Below are 16,080 nucleotides of genomic sequence, written 5' to 3' on the forward strand. Positions count from 1 at the left end.
TCACCATCAATTAAACCCAGATACAAGCCTGTTGTCACAGGCAATAATTCATATTTTAGAAGTAAACCTTTAAGCCCGGTAAGTGGTTGCCTCGGGAGTGCATGAACACAATCAGCACCAGGTTCTCATTAATGTGTTGTGGATAATTTAGGCATGAGCAGGTCTGTGTACACTACAATGTGGTCTTTCAGCAGATCATGCTGAGAAGAGTGTAGGTACTTCAAAATACAGGAACCTACAAATGCTAGCATTGCAGATGGAAAGCACACAGATCAGGGCTCAACTAGCTCTCAAATAAACATGCACTCCACAGTCTGGTAGACGTGTAAGGTTTGCATCTCCACTCTCTCTCTACCCTCCCCACAGAGCATAACCTGTAATTTAAGATAAAATGTATTTCAATACAATTATGAAAAATGAGGTTATGTAGTCAGAGCAAGAGTGCAGAAAATCACTGCCACAAATCAGTTTGCTAGTACATATTCATACTGACATGAGGGCATATGAAGCTAAACTGCCTTGCCAGGTTCAGATGCTTGTTGGCCTTTATTCTAGTGTTCTGTTGAGGCTAAATTTTACTCTGTGTTGAAGGATTTGCTCTTGCTGCTGGTTAAGAACACATAAACCACTACTTCTGCAATATTAAGACACAACAAAAGATGTTTTCGTGGTCAGTGAGTACACTCTGAAGAGATACTCTGAGATCTACGAGTGTGGAAGCATACAAGTAATTTTTTTATTCTTACGCAATTACAGCTGTTTTGTGGGAGATTATCTCACAATATATTTCTATTTTAGTGCTGGCAAATTGCATATTAAGGAAAACGCCTTCCCTTTTCACCAGATTATGCCACTATTTCTGAGTTTCTGTGTTATATATTTTCAGTGTTATATAATTTCTGGATTCTTATAGCATTAATATTCATCAGAACACTAGACTTAGTCCTTTGTGTAAACTCTCAGCATGTGAAATGGGAGGATAAAGGCTCTTGTTTTCCTGTGTCATACAGCAGAAGCAACCCTGATGTAGCCAGTGGAGTAGCATTAATATAAAACTAATGTCAGGGAAAAAGCCTCATGGTGGCTGATTCTTTTCAGCTGCTGGCACACCCTTCTTTCTGTACTCAGAAAAAAGAGAACCTCTGGAACAAGAAAAGAAGGAAATTATGTACTTGTCACTGTCCCTTCTTCTGTGAACCCTTCCCACCTTGTCTGGAGGCTCCTCCATTCCCCCAGCTACACAAACAAGAGAGATGTGCTAGACATAATTTAAAACCACAGGCTCCCATGTCACTTGAATGTTAGTCTTTCCTAAAAAAGTCACACAAAATAACCGTTACTACAAGTTTAGCATGCAGATTGTAGTTAGGATTTCTACCAAACTATTTCAAAGAGAAACTGCAAATTTGTTAGACTTTGTGTCGTTCCCTGGATTCAGTTTCCTTTCCTAATCACCTTGAAAATCAATATAGAAACTCGGTGTAATCTTTCTTGAACTCGTTGTGTGGGCTACTCACTTTCAAAACCAGCTGTTCACACACAGGGTTAGTCCCAGCTGTTGAAACTCTGGTAACCTCTGCTTGCCCAATTCCACATGTGAAACAAAAAAGACTTAACTTTAAAGGGTTTATGGAAGTCAGTTACTCTCCACAGCAGCATATCATAGAAGCTAGGATTTCATTCTGTCAGGTGCTGAGAGGTTTAAGCTCCCTTGAGTCAGGGAGCCCAGTATCTCACAGGGGCACTGAAATTGAGAAATTACATATCTCACTTACTTGTGATAAAGCTCATTAAAATCATTAAAATCACTGCTGTACAGAAGTACAAAAATGAGACATAATTAAAAGATAATGGGTCAGAGGAGCTCAAAATCCAGAAAGAACTCCAACCAAGTTCTTTTCCTCACCCTGGTTTTCTCTGGGCAGAATTTATTAATAATAAAAGGAAGATGAATCATTAAGTCCCAGGGCCAGAGTGTTATATTATTAACCAGTATAATCTACTGTTGGGATTTACATGGTGACTTTTTGAGTTAACCATGAGACACCTGCTGAAAAGCAAATTTAAGGCTACGTGCTGGGAAAGAACTTTCTCATTAAAATTTAATCAAGGTTTGTTAGGGCAACACAAAAAGAACCAACCTGACGCACTGAATTAAACTGAGTGGAAACTGAAAGTATCAGACAGCTGTGGAGGGTTCACCAGCTCACCTTTTCGCAGGGTGCAAGCCCTATGTGGACTTACCTTGAGAAACACAGACTACATCTGTTGAAAGCAAATGTAAGAAGAGCCCTTGTAATGAACCTCTTTGTCTTTCTCCATTTATCTCAGGAGCATAAAAAGTGTTTTAAATAGGCATGGTCACACTGATATTTGAGTAAGAAGAAAGGATTAGGAGGCATATGTATTTATATTGGGGAGGAAAAGTTAAGAATGATCTCCCAAATGCCCCCTTCAGTACCCTTCTACTGGTCCTTTGGTTCCCAGCCTCTCATTTAGATTGCTGTTTGAATGCTTGGTAGATGTGTACATTCAGACACGGAGAGGGGAAGAAGAAAAATAGCAAATCGATGATGTGAAAATGAAACAGAGACTTTAATTCAGTATCATAATTTGTAGTGTCTTGCAAAGGAATAAATGTGCACATTAACACAGCAGTGGTTTACAATCAATTCCGAAAATTGCAACTTAAAATCATTGTATAATTTGGAAAATTAAGTAAACAGGGAAGATTTCCCAAAATGTTCTACAGATAGAGAAAAAGAAAAAGGAGGCCCAAGGGAATGCTTCAGTGTGTGTGCTACTTTATTAGTGAAATTTATCTCAGCGATTTCAAATGACCACTCACACACAGTTTCACCTGTGATTAGGATTTGGGCAACGGGGAGGGGAATTGGAAAAGCTCAAAACTCATGGAGTAAGATAAGAAAAAGTATAATAACTAAATTAAAGACAAGTTATGCATAATGCAATTCCTCATCACTCTCTGACCAATCTGCCCCCTCCCAGCAAGCTCACCCCAGTTTATACACTGGACATGAGATCCTGTGGTATGGAGTATCCCTTTGGCTATTTTAGATCAGCTGTCTGGGCCATGCTCCCTCCCAGCTTCTTGTGCACACTCCACTCCCACACTCTTCCATTCCATTCACTGGCAGAACAGGGTGAGAAGCAGAAGAGGCCTCAATGCTGTGCAAGCACTGCTCAGCAATAACCAAAACATTCCTGTGTTTTCAACATTCTCTTCAGTGCAAACTCAAAATATAGGAAGAAAATGAACTCTCCATCCTCTGGAAGGTGGAGGGAGTGGGACTGAGTGCGTGGCTGCGTGGTGCTTCATTGCTGACTGGGTTTGAACCATGACACCTGTATAGCATGAAGAACTCCTCATTCCTGAGAAAGGCTTTATTGCAATTTGACAAAAAAACAGAGTTTATGAACCTAATGACAGCTCAAAATATCAGGGCCAAAGGAATTAATTCCTTAACCACTGGGTACATAAAGATCCGTTAAGGCAGCTAAAGAGATGTCATGAAAATAAACGTGTGTCTTCTCCTGAAAGTTTTCATGGGGTGTCAAACTGGTGACTACCTAAATTGCAGTTTCAAGAATATGTACTAAATGGTCTATTTCTGAGAGGTAACACATGCTCTATGTGATGTGAGGTTACAGCACAGGTCTAACTAAGACATCTTCAGTACCTGGGGAGTGCCACTGAACAGAGAGGTAATACATATATTGCTGAAAAGAAAGTTAAAACCTTTTTTTTTTCTTTTTTCAAAGCAAATGCTCCCCTCTGTCTTTTAACAAAGTAATTCAGTATAAATATGTACCACCAGCCTTTTTTTATGTTTTAGAGATGAAAGTTTCCACTGGCAAAATGCCAGAACCACGGGAAGCAAACCACAGGACTGGAGGCACAGAGCTGATAAGAACAGAGCACACTTCTTCCAAGGATAGATGATGGTTTCATTTTTCTTTTTTTTTTTAAATATTTTTCTTCTTTTGGCTTTTAGCCAAAGCTGTAGTTGCTGCTTCCAAGACTTAAAGTAGAAATTCTACACTGCTCCACAGTTTTTCCCAAATCCTCTAAGAATACAAAAATTTCCTAGAGTTTTCCCATGGCATTTAGTTCAAAGGAGTTTTCTGGTTTTGGGCTGAAAGTCAGAGTGCAAAGAAGTATGCACAAAGGAAAATCATTGCTTCATATATGTACACATTTTTTAAATGGAAAGATAAATGATCAAAACAAGTTGATCTCTTGAGCAGATAAGACTTCTGAGTAAATATTCAGCTTTCATAGCATTAGGTGTGCTGTAACAACATCAGTTGAATGAAACAGTTCCCATGTACTCACATCTAGGGAGTTAACAGCAGTGGAGAGGAACTTGTTTGACAAGAAGGCCATTCATAGTGGCTGACAATATCAGGCATAGAATCATAGAATGGTAGGGTTGGAAGGGACCTTTAGAGATCATCTAGTCCAACTCCCCTGCAGAAGCAGGTCAACCTAGATAAGGTCGCATAGGAACATGTCCAGGCGGGTCTTGAAGACCCCCAAGGAAGGAGACTCCACACCCTCTCTGGGCAGCCTGTGCCAGGGCTCCCTCACCCTCACAGTGAAAGATATTTTTCTTATATTTAAGTGGAACTTCTTGTGCTCCAGCTTCATCCCATTACCCCTTGTCTTGTTGCTAGCTACTATAGAAAAAAGGGATGTCCCAACCTCCTGACACCCACCCTTTAGATATTTGTAAATATTAATGAGATCTCCCCTTAGCTCCTCTTCTCCAGACTAAACAGCCCCAGTTCCTGCAGCCTTTCCTCATAAGGAAGATGTTCCAGTCCCCTGATCATCTTGGTGGCCCTGCACTGGACTCTCTCCAGCAGTTCCCTGTCCCTCTTGAGCTGAGAAGCCCAGAACTGGACACAGGTCTCCAGATGAGGCCTCACCAGGGCAGAGTAGAGAAGGAGCAGAACCTCCCTTGACCTGCTGGCTACATGCATCCCAAGACCTGACTTTACAGAGAAAGATGAAAATGTTTAGAAGTTTGTCGTGCAGATTAGCATGAAGAAAAGAAACTTTCTCAATTTATTTTTACACATGCTTACAAGAATTTGAACTCTTTACCACTGAGAAGCATAATCCCCCACAATCTACACATAAGGGTAATTGAGGACCGACAGAATGCATCAGCCACGAAACATGACAATCTTTGAACACATCCCCAGTTGAGAAGAAACATTTACTTGGGAAAAAAAACCCAATAGTTAACCTTGAGCAGTCAAATCTTTCACAAGGAGGCCTTTTCGTTTCCCATTTTCCCCAAACACAGTGTTTGAAAGACTGTGAAGTCTTTGATAGGATGGTAGCTGCAAAAGACAGCCAGAGAACATGCCCTGGAGACATGCTGTGGTTCCAGCAGCTGTGAGGAAGACAACAACTTAAAAAACAACACCTGATGCAGAACCTCTGCCATGAACATCACATGGTAAAAGGCAAAGATAATTCCATAAAAGGCAGCCATCTACAATCAATGCACTTGCCAATAAGATGTAAGAATGTCTATCTGTTGCATAAATGCTGTTCATACAACTCTGATTAAAACAAAATTGCTCTGGATAATGCATCCTGAAATCAAGTGCCTCACTAAACTCAGCACAACATGTTTGTTCTCAAACCTTGCCTTTTCTTCTGAGTATTGTATATTTTAACCAGAAAATAACACCGATGTCCAGTTTTCTTTAAGAGAATGCGATTTAGAATATGACAACTTGTACTTTTGAAAGTAGATTGCTTTAGACACCTCTGGGACTTGCTCTAAATATAAATCGCCCATGCAGTGTGCTTGTCAGCTTAAACTGGACATGTCATACAAGGGTTGGTTGCATTTTGGTTGGTTTTTTTTTTCACTTAGATATAAGCAAACCTTAATGTAGAAGCTTGAAAAACAACCAGACTACTGTCATCTTCAGTTGAGAGAAAGAAACAGAAGCACTGTGCTTAAGCCCTTCTTTGCCATATGGCTCATAAAATGTCAAGACTGCCATTTTCTTCTCCTGAAGTGGTTTTGAGGGTAATTTCCATTTTGATACAGATCCCAGGGAAGCAAACAGAACATCCTGACGTTGCTTTTTTCACAGCAGAAGGACCTGGTATGAGGCTCTCTTGTCAGTACCAGACATTATGGCAAACATGGAATCTTCTGTGCTCCCAATGGGAATTCTCAATACCTGCACAATTCTGGTAGATCTTTAAGCAAATGTGCTCTTCATCCAGCTCTAATTAAGAGACGTGACTGCTGTGCAGTTCCCGGTAATATTGCACAAGATCAACAGAAAAAAACACCTTTATATAATCTGCATCTTTAAAATGTTTCAAATCAGTGGTTTAATATCCACTCATTCATCATTGGTTCATGGCACATATAGTCTGTGCTTGCAAAAAATTGAGCTTTATGTCTTTAAGGGTTGCACGTTTCCTTTGAGACTGACACTAATTTCAGCAGAGCCCTGGGCAAGAATAACATGAGTGCTGCAAGCCTCCATGGGGCTGCCTTCTCAGCAGTGCTGTGGAGAGAGAATCTTTGCACATCCATGACAAGCCCTAACCTTTCCTCCCCTCCTCAGCTGTCTGTGACTTTGCTCCCTCAGGCTATGAATGCCCCATCTTTTCATTTTTGAGGCTTTGCAGTCTTTGATGCTGTTACAGACAGTGCTGGAAGCCAGGAGCACGAGAAGGATCTGGTAAGGAGAAAGATGTGTTGAGATTGAGAGGAAAACTAGAGAATTCAGTATTTGAAGGTCTCAAGTCAGTGCACAATGATGGGGTGATGTGGACTGAAGGAACAGGTGGACATGCTTACGGATCAGAGCTCTGGGAAGATGGATCCCTTTGTGGATAAAAAGACTGCATAAAAAGACTGCTCAGGTTTCGTATTCCATTTAGTAATACTAAGGAATCTTTGTTGGTTTCCTGTAGACTTTTCCACAACATATGGGGTACCCTTCTTATATGCAATATGAAAGAATCTGGCAGGCACAGACAGCTTCTTCAAAAAGAAAGGGTGACCTTGACTGAAGAAGAATGGATTGATGTCCTAAACACTACAAACTGTGAGAATGGGTCAGTGAGACACATTCTCAGTTTCGATGTGAAGGAGATAAACTATTTGGATCTCAGGGAATCTCCAGTCATATGAGTGACACTTAAAGTTGACAGCTCTATTTGGTAGATCCTCCTGTAGGTTTTGTCTTTTTAGCCCATCTGTTAAAAAGATAGAAAACCCACACATCTAACAAGATGGTGACGCGAGAGCAGTGATAGCTGTAGACAAGAATTAGTCAAGACTGTGCTACCCTGGTGACTCTCTGGTACCATTTCTTTCACCTTGCAAGCTTTCCTAATCAATGTTCTTTTATCAGAGTCGTGTCCTTGCTCTGTATTTGAAGATCAGCAGAGATATCCTTAGTGTAACCATTCTATCAGTCAGATCTGGATCAACCTTTCTATTTTCAGCCTACAGGTATTTTTCTTTTTAGACAACTGAAGAGTAGCTTCTGAACCTAGACTGGATCTCCAAAGTTCACCTTGCACTATAGCATCTCAACTGTGAGATAAAAGAATTTGAGAAAATGCATCTACGGTCAGAAATGGGGACAACTATAAGAGTGGTTCATGAGAGTATTCTACAGCAGAAGCTCTAGATCTAGGAAATGGGTCAAAATGTAAATTACCCCAGAACTGAGCATCTCCCTGGGACAAGCGTCCATCTGCACACTGATTTCAAAGCTGTTTCAACACGCAGATGAACGGATTTTAAGTTCTGATGCCTCTGTGGTGATCATCTGGTCTGAAGGTCTGTGTAATACAGGCCCTTAGGATTCACTAAAGAGAAATCTTTCTTTAGATCACACATTTGTCCTTGAAAAATAGCATATATATTTTTTTTTTTTTTAAAAAAGATATTTCCAGTGGTGGAGCCCCTGTGTTGAACTTCAATGACTGTCTCCATTGTTACAACACTTTGATAATATTTCTGATCTGAATCTATCTAGCTTCAACATCTAGCAATTAGTTCCTGCATGAAGCATTTGGTGTTTGACATGAGTGCCTTCTATGACAAAATTTCAGCTCCCCACCTAGGTAATCAAAGGCTCAAACTCCTCTTCATTCATGGTGCATATCATTTGCCTGCGGTCAGTAGATAAAAAGTAAGATTTATGATGTATACATTCAATAAAAAGAATAAATATTTCAAGATCAAGCAATAAAATATTGGCAAAGGTATGTAATTTTTCTTTTCAGAATGAACATTAATAGTCCTCTCCTGGACTGTTAATTTTGCTTACTTGCAATTTGTATGGAGATTGTGAATGTGTAGAACAACCCGACACTCCTCTCAATTGCAAAAATCGGGTTGTTTTGATTCTAGAGAAAAATGACACAAGTAAAACAAACAAAAAAAGGCAAAAAAACCCCAACCCCAAAACCCTCGTTCAATTTGCCTGACTGTTAGATTATATTTAACAATTCATAGCAGAAATAAATATATAACTCAGAAAGTAGCAACAGAGAGAGAATTTTGCCTCTCAGAGCTATTAGCCATTTATTTCTGAGCATAACCTCATTTATTTTTCTAACTCTTAGCTTGATTTCAAAAGTAATGTATGATATTGTAACTAATTTCATCCTGATATCAAAGCTAACTTACTTTGACTTTACTTGTTGCATCATGTAGATAAAAAAGATGACTTTATTTGAATAGAGCTGTGGTAAAAGTGCTCATAATATCCTGCATGTGTGCAATGTGTTTGCCCTGCAACTTAGAACCATCTGATCCCATTCTGTGGTTCACACTTTTCAGGTCTGATCCTATTTTACTCTATCATCAGCAAAACTGTGCTACTCTTTCTAATGACAACATTGGAAGTTTTAGGCACTACATTAAAATACTCCCAGGTGAGAGGAGAAGCACTTCCCAGCCTTCGTTAGAGACCAAAATAGCTGTAGAAAATACAAGACAGAGCACAACCGAGCCCAGCGGGATTATTCATGTTAATAGAATAGGATCTTCTGAAAGACCTTTGGATTATTTGGGGTGAAGTGAGTTTTATACTACGGTAAACAAGATCAGTATGGGATTTTTAATTTGTTTTTTTGTGGATGATTCCAAAATACTTTTGACAGTACAACAGTCAGTTGAAAACTGAGTAAATTCACTTGTTTGATGGTCAGGGCTGAACAGTGAAAAACACATAAATTCTGTATTTCCCAGGTTAAGAGTTTAGATGTATTTTTCTTTAAATCAGTTTACCTCACAAACAAAGTAAAATCCTTGTTTGTACAAAAAAAGTTCAGTATCTATTTTATGAGATATTTAATATATCACAGTCACACTACAAAGCTGTTGAAAGCAAAGGCATAAAATATGTGATATAACTACCTAATTGGATGATGTACCTTTAAAAAATTCTTGTCAGTGAGAGGAAAGCAAATCTTCCCAAGCAGCACAGGGCCAACCAGCACACAAATCAGGAAGCATTTAAGTAAATCCTATGTTTTTGTGGGGCTTTTCCATTGCTTTTGGAAATATTTCTATGTAACATTGAAATAGTTTGAGGTAAATTGAAGTAACGTGATACATGACAAACACTTTCTGTAGGTTTATCTAAACTAAGAACAACCAAAAGAGGCAGAAACAACAAGAATAGTGAATATTTAACCTCCATGCTTCCAGAAGCATGTTTTAACGCAGCACAAAAGAGGGGTGAATTTTAAAACCTACCGTTTAACAGGTGAAAAACAGATTAACACACCAAAATCACTTACCAGTGTTTGTGGACATCAATCTGATGAAACAAAGTATGCTGAGGCCACTTCATGTGACTTCACATAGCTATGGCAAAGAACCTCACTGAGGCTGTAATCATTATTTATTAGACCTCTCTTCATGGGCAGATTAATATCAATGGAAGTTAAGCTTGCAAGTATCCGTGGATATAGTGGGGAAAGGTGAACTGAAACACGTGGAGAAGAGAAACAAATTTGCATGCTACAAAAATTACAAATGCATTTCAAAACAGGCAGTTACAAATTTAAAACATATTATTGCGTGTTCAGGCATTTGCTGAGAAATAAAAACCCCAACACAGTCTCCTGTGTTGTTCAGGCTTTTTCTCTTCCTTTTTCTCTTCAGTGGGCCAGGCATCATCAGAACCTCAGATCCTGAAAGGCACTGGCGTCTGTCTGGTTTCCCACTAGAGCTTGTCACACCTTGGGGCAAGGCTGAGAGCAGGAACAGAGCACAACACATGCTAACACACCAGAAGGGGCACTTGTCACACAAGAAAAACATCCAGAGGTCTCCTGAAGGAGTTTCATGCTTCTTCTTAAGAGGGTCTGAGTGTTTCTGATTGAGCCTGTCTAGGTCTAAATGGGGAGTGGGATAGGGCTGTCCAGCCCTCAAGGGGCCCTGGCAACATTCTGGCAGGTGGGCACAGAAAGTCTCTGGAGATGTGCTCCTGGGGTAAAGACAAAATGTAGCTGGGAATTTCAGTCTTGAAAGGCCTTGTTTTAACACAATGCATAAGCCAAATTTTCTGATATGTTTCCTGATAGAAAACACAAGCACATCAAGGCACCTATCCTTGTTATCTAAAGGTACATAGAAGTTGCATGAGTGCTGCTAGTACCTTCTATGGCACATAGCAGGTTCCCTTCCAATGCAGATAGTGGTGGGCTTTGATGGTTGATGTTCAGGTAAAAATGTGTTCTGAACTTCTGTTATTTCATCATTCTGTTGGGATTGGGTAGGAAGACCAGAAATTCTGCTGAGCATTGTATTAGTCCTGGGGGCTTTGGCCCGGCATAGGTGTAAATCCTCTATGGAAGAAGTAGATACAGTGTGGTCTTAAAATCAGAGAAGCCTAGGAGAGACATCAGAATATCGCACCTCATAATGGAGAGAGCCTCGTGTGGGCACACTAATCTTTATCTAATATTTATGATAATATTGATGTTCTTTATCATTAGATCATAGTGACTACCAAGGAAATCACTTCCATTTCATACCTTACTAAATTTGTTCAATAACTAAGAGCTAGCCATATAAAAATAAAGTCTGCCTGATTAAGCTATTGCAAATACATATACAAAAATGATAGCTCACCTTCAGGCCATAGCTATCAAACCTCAAGGCAGAGTTCTCTCTCAAAATTGTTGACTTAGGGATTTTTGTCTTGGATCTTCTGGTGCCAAAGTCTGTTAAGGTCAATCAGCACTAAGTGGCACCATGCCAAGAACCAGCACGACTAACTGGAGTATGGTAGTAGTATGTTTGTCATTGGAAAGAGCTTGTCTGAATAATGCTGGAAATTAGTTGTATAAAGCAAAAATGTTTGGCATTGCTTAATATAAATAGTTGGGTGTAGGCAAAATTCAGCCTTGTGACTTTTTGCAGTCACTTTCCAGGAATATCACAGTCACAGGCTATTGTGGACATCTTCTACTGAGAACCAGGTTGTCTCCAGATTCTTCTCCTGGAAACAATTTTATTTTGATTGCTTCTGGGTTGTTGGACAGCAATGCAAAATTCTGCATGGACTATATCCTGTATCTTCCCGACACATAGCTGGGAGAGATGGAGTTTTAGTCATCAAGAACAGTCACCTCTCTGTCAATGTTGGCCATTTTAAGGTTTGGTTCCCAGTATAAATTAACCTTTTATTTTTCTTCCTTTATCAAGGAAGAGACATTGGCTTCTCTGGAGTACCTCATCAGTGCCTATTTTTTTCTTTTCCCATTTAAAGATAGGATTTTTTTTTTGTGGTTATATCTCCAGAGATTCAATAGGCTAAAAGCAAGTAACTTCTCTCGTAGGAAACAGATCATACTATGTCCTGAAAGTATAATGAATCAAGAAATTTCTAACAGCAATGTCAAGGGAAAATTTGGTTTATTTTTGTTTGGAACAGGTGTATCCTCCTTCTTGTGCTTCATGGGATGACAGAAAATAGAGTCTGCAAATCAAAAATGTCTCCAAATACAACTCTGCCCTTGCCTTGGAGGTTGCTTGTGACACTAAGAAATGGCAGCACTTCCAGCACTGTTTGGACCGCATAATGAAATGCCTGCTAGCTGAAAAGGTAGCAGTTCCTCACAGAATTAAATCTCCAAGATTAGAACAAATTTAGCAATCCTTTTTGTAGGATCAAGCAGTTCCTAGCATACAGCCTTGATAAAATTGTACTTTTTTTAAACTAATCAGAGATTTTCAGTAGACTAGTCTGGGAGTTTGATATCATGGTATATATTTAGCTGGATGTATTTTCTTCAGAAAAGCTGCCAGTTTGTTCATTAGCCCTGCTTTCACAAACCAGCAGTCATTTGTTAAAACTTTAACTTTCTATTTTTGGGCATGAAGTTTCTGCCAAAGTTTTTGAAGACTGTTTTATCTCTCTCTTGTCTGTGTTTTTCAGGCTAGGGATATTGCATCTAAAGTTTGAGGTAGGTTTTCTGGGACGAGTTATCTGGGACATTTAATTTCATTTAAACCTACTCTTCCAGTCTTACTGTCTTTGTACAATGAAACATAAATACTTAATAACAGTTCTATATGCATAAGCAAAACACTATCAGCCATTTCCCTGTTATAATATCAATTTTGTAAAATACTTATGGTTCTCAGGCTTGTGTAGCTTGTGCTCGATATTTAAATGTGTTCCAATTGCGGCCTGCTATATACATTCATCACTTCTATGCACTCCTTCCACGCATAGAGTTGTTACTGCTTCAGACCAGCTGGTCATGCATGATTATAAGCAGATATAGCTCTACTTTCATCCTGTCTGCAATCTTGATGGATCTGTCCTCTGCTGAAAATGTGTAACGCAGCATCATAACAATTCAGGTGTCATCACACCGTGTTAACAAGGCCTTAGTACCAGCATTGGGAGAAAATGTGTTGACGCCTTGTTTACAACCATCCTTTGTGGACGTCAAGAATTGACTCTCCTTTCACTCACTTCTGTTTTACATTGGTGCAATTCCACTGAGTTTATAGGTACTTGATACTCTCCAGGAAGAGGATCAGATTCGGAATTTGCCAGTTCTGCTCACCCTGGAATTAAATGGTACTTTAAGATCTCAGACTTGCAGAATGTTTTGAAGTACTTTAGGCACCATTGTTTTACATGTAAAAGTGTAAGCATAATGGTATCGTTTTAAATGTAAAAAAATCCCTGTTTAAATGTGTAAGTGTAAACATAATAAAGGATAAGCTTAATATTCATGTGAACCAATTTTCTTTCATCCCTGAATACTTAGGGTCATAAGTTTGGTCTGCCAGTCAAGTATGGGCTAGTAATTTCAGTTTTTAAGTCCCTGATATGTCCTTTTTAGATTGAGATTTAAGAGAAAATCCTTCTTTTTTTCTCTGTTTAAATTCTGTTCTTTTTTGTCATATGGGTGAGGTGCATCTAGAAATAAGTAGCAAAAATACAGATTCCTCTGTATCTCTGGCCTCACTGCTGTCACCCTTTCTGGCTTCTGAAGCTTCAGCACCCATCGAGACATCCCCACTTACCTGATAATCACCTGCTTACAATCTTTTACCTCTCAGTTGATCCCAGGCAGACTGGTAGTAGTTATCTGCCTTAAATATCACTTCCACTCCAGTTTTTGAGCGTTTCTGTCTTTCCTCTTTCAGACATTGTGTTCGCCAGTCATAGAAATCGATGACTTCACTGTTACAAGTGTCCTCTCTCTCTCTTATACTGACTTTCCACATTCCCTCTGCTGTTTTCACACCTTCTTCACTTTTCTTCTTTCATCAGGTCTGTTCCTCTGTTCCTCTGTGCATTTATTTCCTCCTCCTTTTTTACTAGAGCCGTCCATGTCATTGCTGCACTATGGCTCTGCAGTGAAGTTATAACCCTTCCTCTTCCCTTGCTCCTTCCCATAGGATCCTCTTGATTCTTCTAATGAAAAGAAATCAGGGAGGAGAGAAAGATGAGCAGCTGAACTGTAAGGCCCACCAGCATGAGTTTGTTGGCCTCATCTTTTCTGCACTGTAATATCTCTATTATTTTTGTCTGACTCGTATAAACCGTGCCTGGTAATATCATCTTCCTTCCATATCTTGCCAACCCCTTAATCCCCTCAGTATGTTCACTGATGTGGGTTTCCCTGACCTTTCATTCCACCACAGGAAAGGTCTTTGTTTTTGTTGTCATCTCACTCTTGCCTGTGTTTCAATTTGCCTGTTCTCTTGTTGGTTTCCCTTAGTCAAGAGATAATGAAATCCAACTGCTTCTACTTTGGGGAAAAGAAAAAGCGGTTTTCCACTTCTCCCTGTCCAGCCAGGAATGTCGAGTGAGAAATTTGCCAAACTCCTGCTGCAGCCTCCAACTCATGTCTGCAGCAGTTGCCCTGCCATGCTCAGGCATTTCTTTGCCAGATCCTCCTCCAGCAGCCCCGGTTTCCCCATACAGGACAAGATGGGAGTCCTGCCCCTAAAACTCCCCTCTGCCCACATACATCACAGCCAGCAATTCACTCCTGGCTCAGGGGACCTAAAACATCAGCTTACATATAAATATGTACACAGACACACACTCACATCGTAAAGTCTTTCCCCATGCCCCCAGCTCATGCATTCATACACATGGATATACATATACAGTCTCACATGGAAACAACTGACAGCCCTGTTCTCTTGTTTCTCTCCATGTCAGCATGCTTGTTTGAAGTCCAGGTGTGGCACACCGGTTTTGTCTGCCTGCTTCAAATCTTTATTGGGAGAAAATTACACTTTTGCATGTGAGGATGGTGTTTGCAGCATGCAGACTCAGCTGTAGCTAGTTTTTTTCAAACCCTTTTCTCATCATGCCTTTCCCTCAGTCCTTTCTCTCTTTGAGGCACAGCTTAGTTTTTTACACCTGTGGACAGCCCAGAGAGGCTCCAAATCCTCCTGGTGGCAAAATATGTTTAAAAATTAAAATATTCATTAAAATACAACCTTCAAGAAGAATTGATGCAGATATCTTCTCGAGTCCAAGGCTTTTCAAAACACTCACTCCTAGGTGGGAAACAAGGCCCAGCTGAATACATTACAAATGTGTTAAATGCAGCTTTGAAATTGTTGTGCTGTGGCTAACATGCTGTAATTTTTCACAGGCGTTGCTGTGCTGTGGGAAAAAGGGAAGAACACAGATGAGCATTTCTTTGTGCAGGAGGCTGGGTGTTCCTCAGCAGCTCTGTCCTCTAGGCTGCTCACTTACAAGCTTGAGTTCTTGCCTGAGGCTGGCAAGAGGCAAGTCTCTCTCTCTCTTGTGTTTCTTGCTTTCCCTCTCCCACATCTCTGTAAGTCCACTGAGGAGCTCCACCCCTGCATTCTCACGCTTCTTAATGGGACTATAAAGAGTACCTTATTCCATGCTAAATAAAGTTGTCTGCATAGGTCATTTCAAACTATCTTTTGGGACAATTCCTTTTTAATTCAGACAGAATACTGGCAACAACCTTTTCCTTTCCTTGAATTACAGAAATGCTGCCCCAAAAGTATCTACTACTTCAGAAACAGGAAACGACTTCATGTTAGAAGCCTGATCTCTGAAGGGATGACTACATTGGGGGAAATTGCTTGTGTTTTTCCCTTGGCTGCAGAATCTTGAGCCTTGTCTGCACTGGATCTTAATCCACCAGCATCAAGGTTTCCACATAAAATCCCTTTTGCAGAAACAACTGACATCCAATATGACAAGTATCTCTTTTCATTGGCCAAAATCCCAAGACAGACTAGGACTTGCTCAAGACTCAAGACTTGATTGATCAGAAGCCTATACCAGGTCCTTTAGCTACCAGAGCCAGAAGAAGTAAACATCCATTTTAAGAGGACCAATTAAACTCTCCTGGGTATAACCTAGAGCTTGCAGATACAACTCCATCATTAACTTATGATTTCATGCATCTTCAAAAAAGCCCTGATGAATAAAATGACTCATTCCTGTTACCTCCACAGCAGCCCTGTCATCAGAAAAGACACTCCCTTTTGGCAATGAGTGTCTGTACAGTTGCGG

Source organism: Colius striatus, chromosome 1 (genome assembly GCF_028858725.1).
Source record: "Colius striatus isolate bColStr4 chromosome 1, bColStr4.1.hap1, whole genome shotgun sequence".
Lineage (NCBI taxonomy): Eukaryota > Metazoa > Chordata > Aves > Coliiformes > Coliidae > Colius > Colius striatus.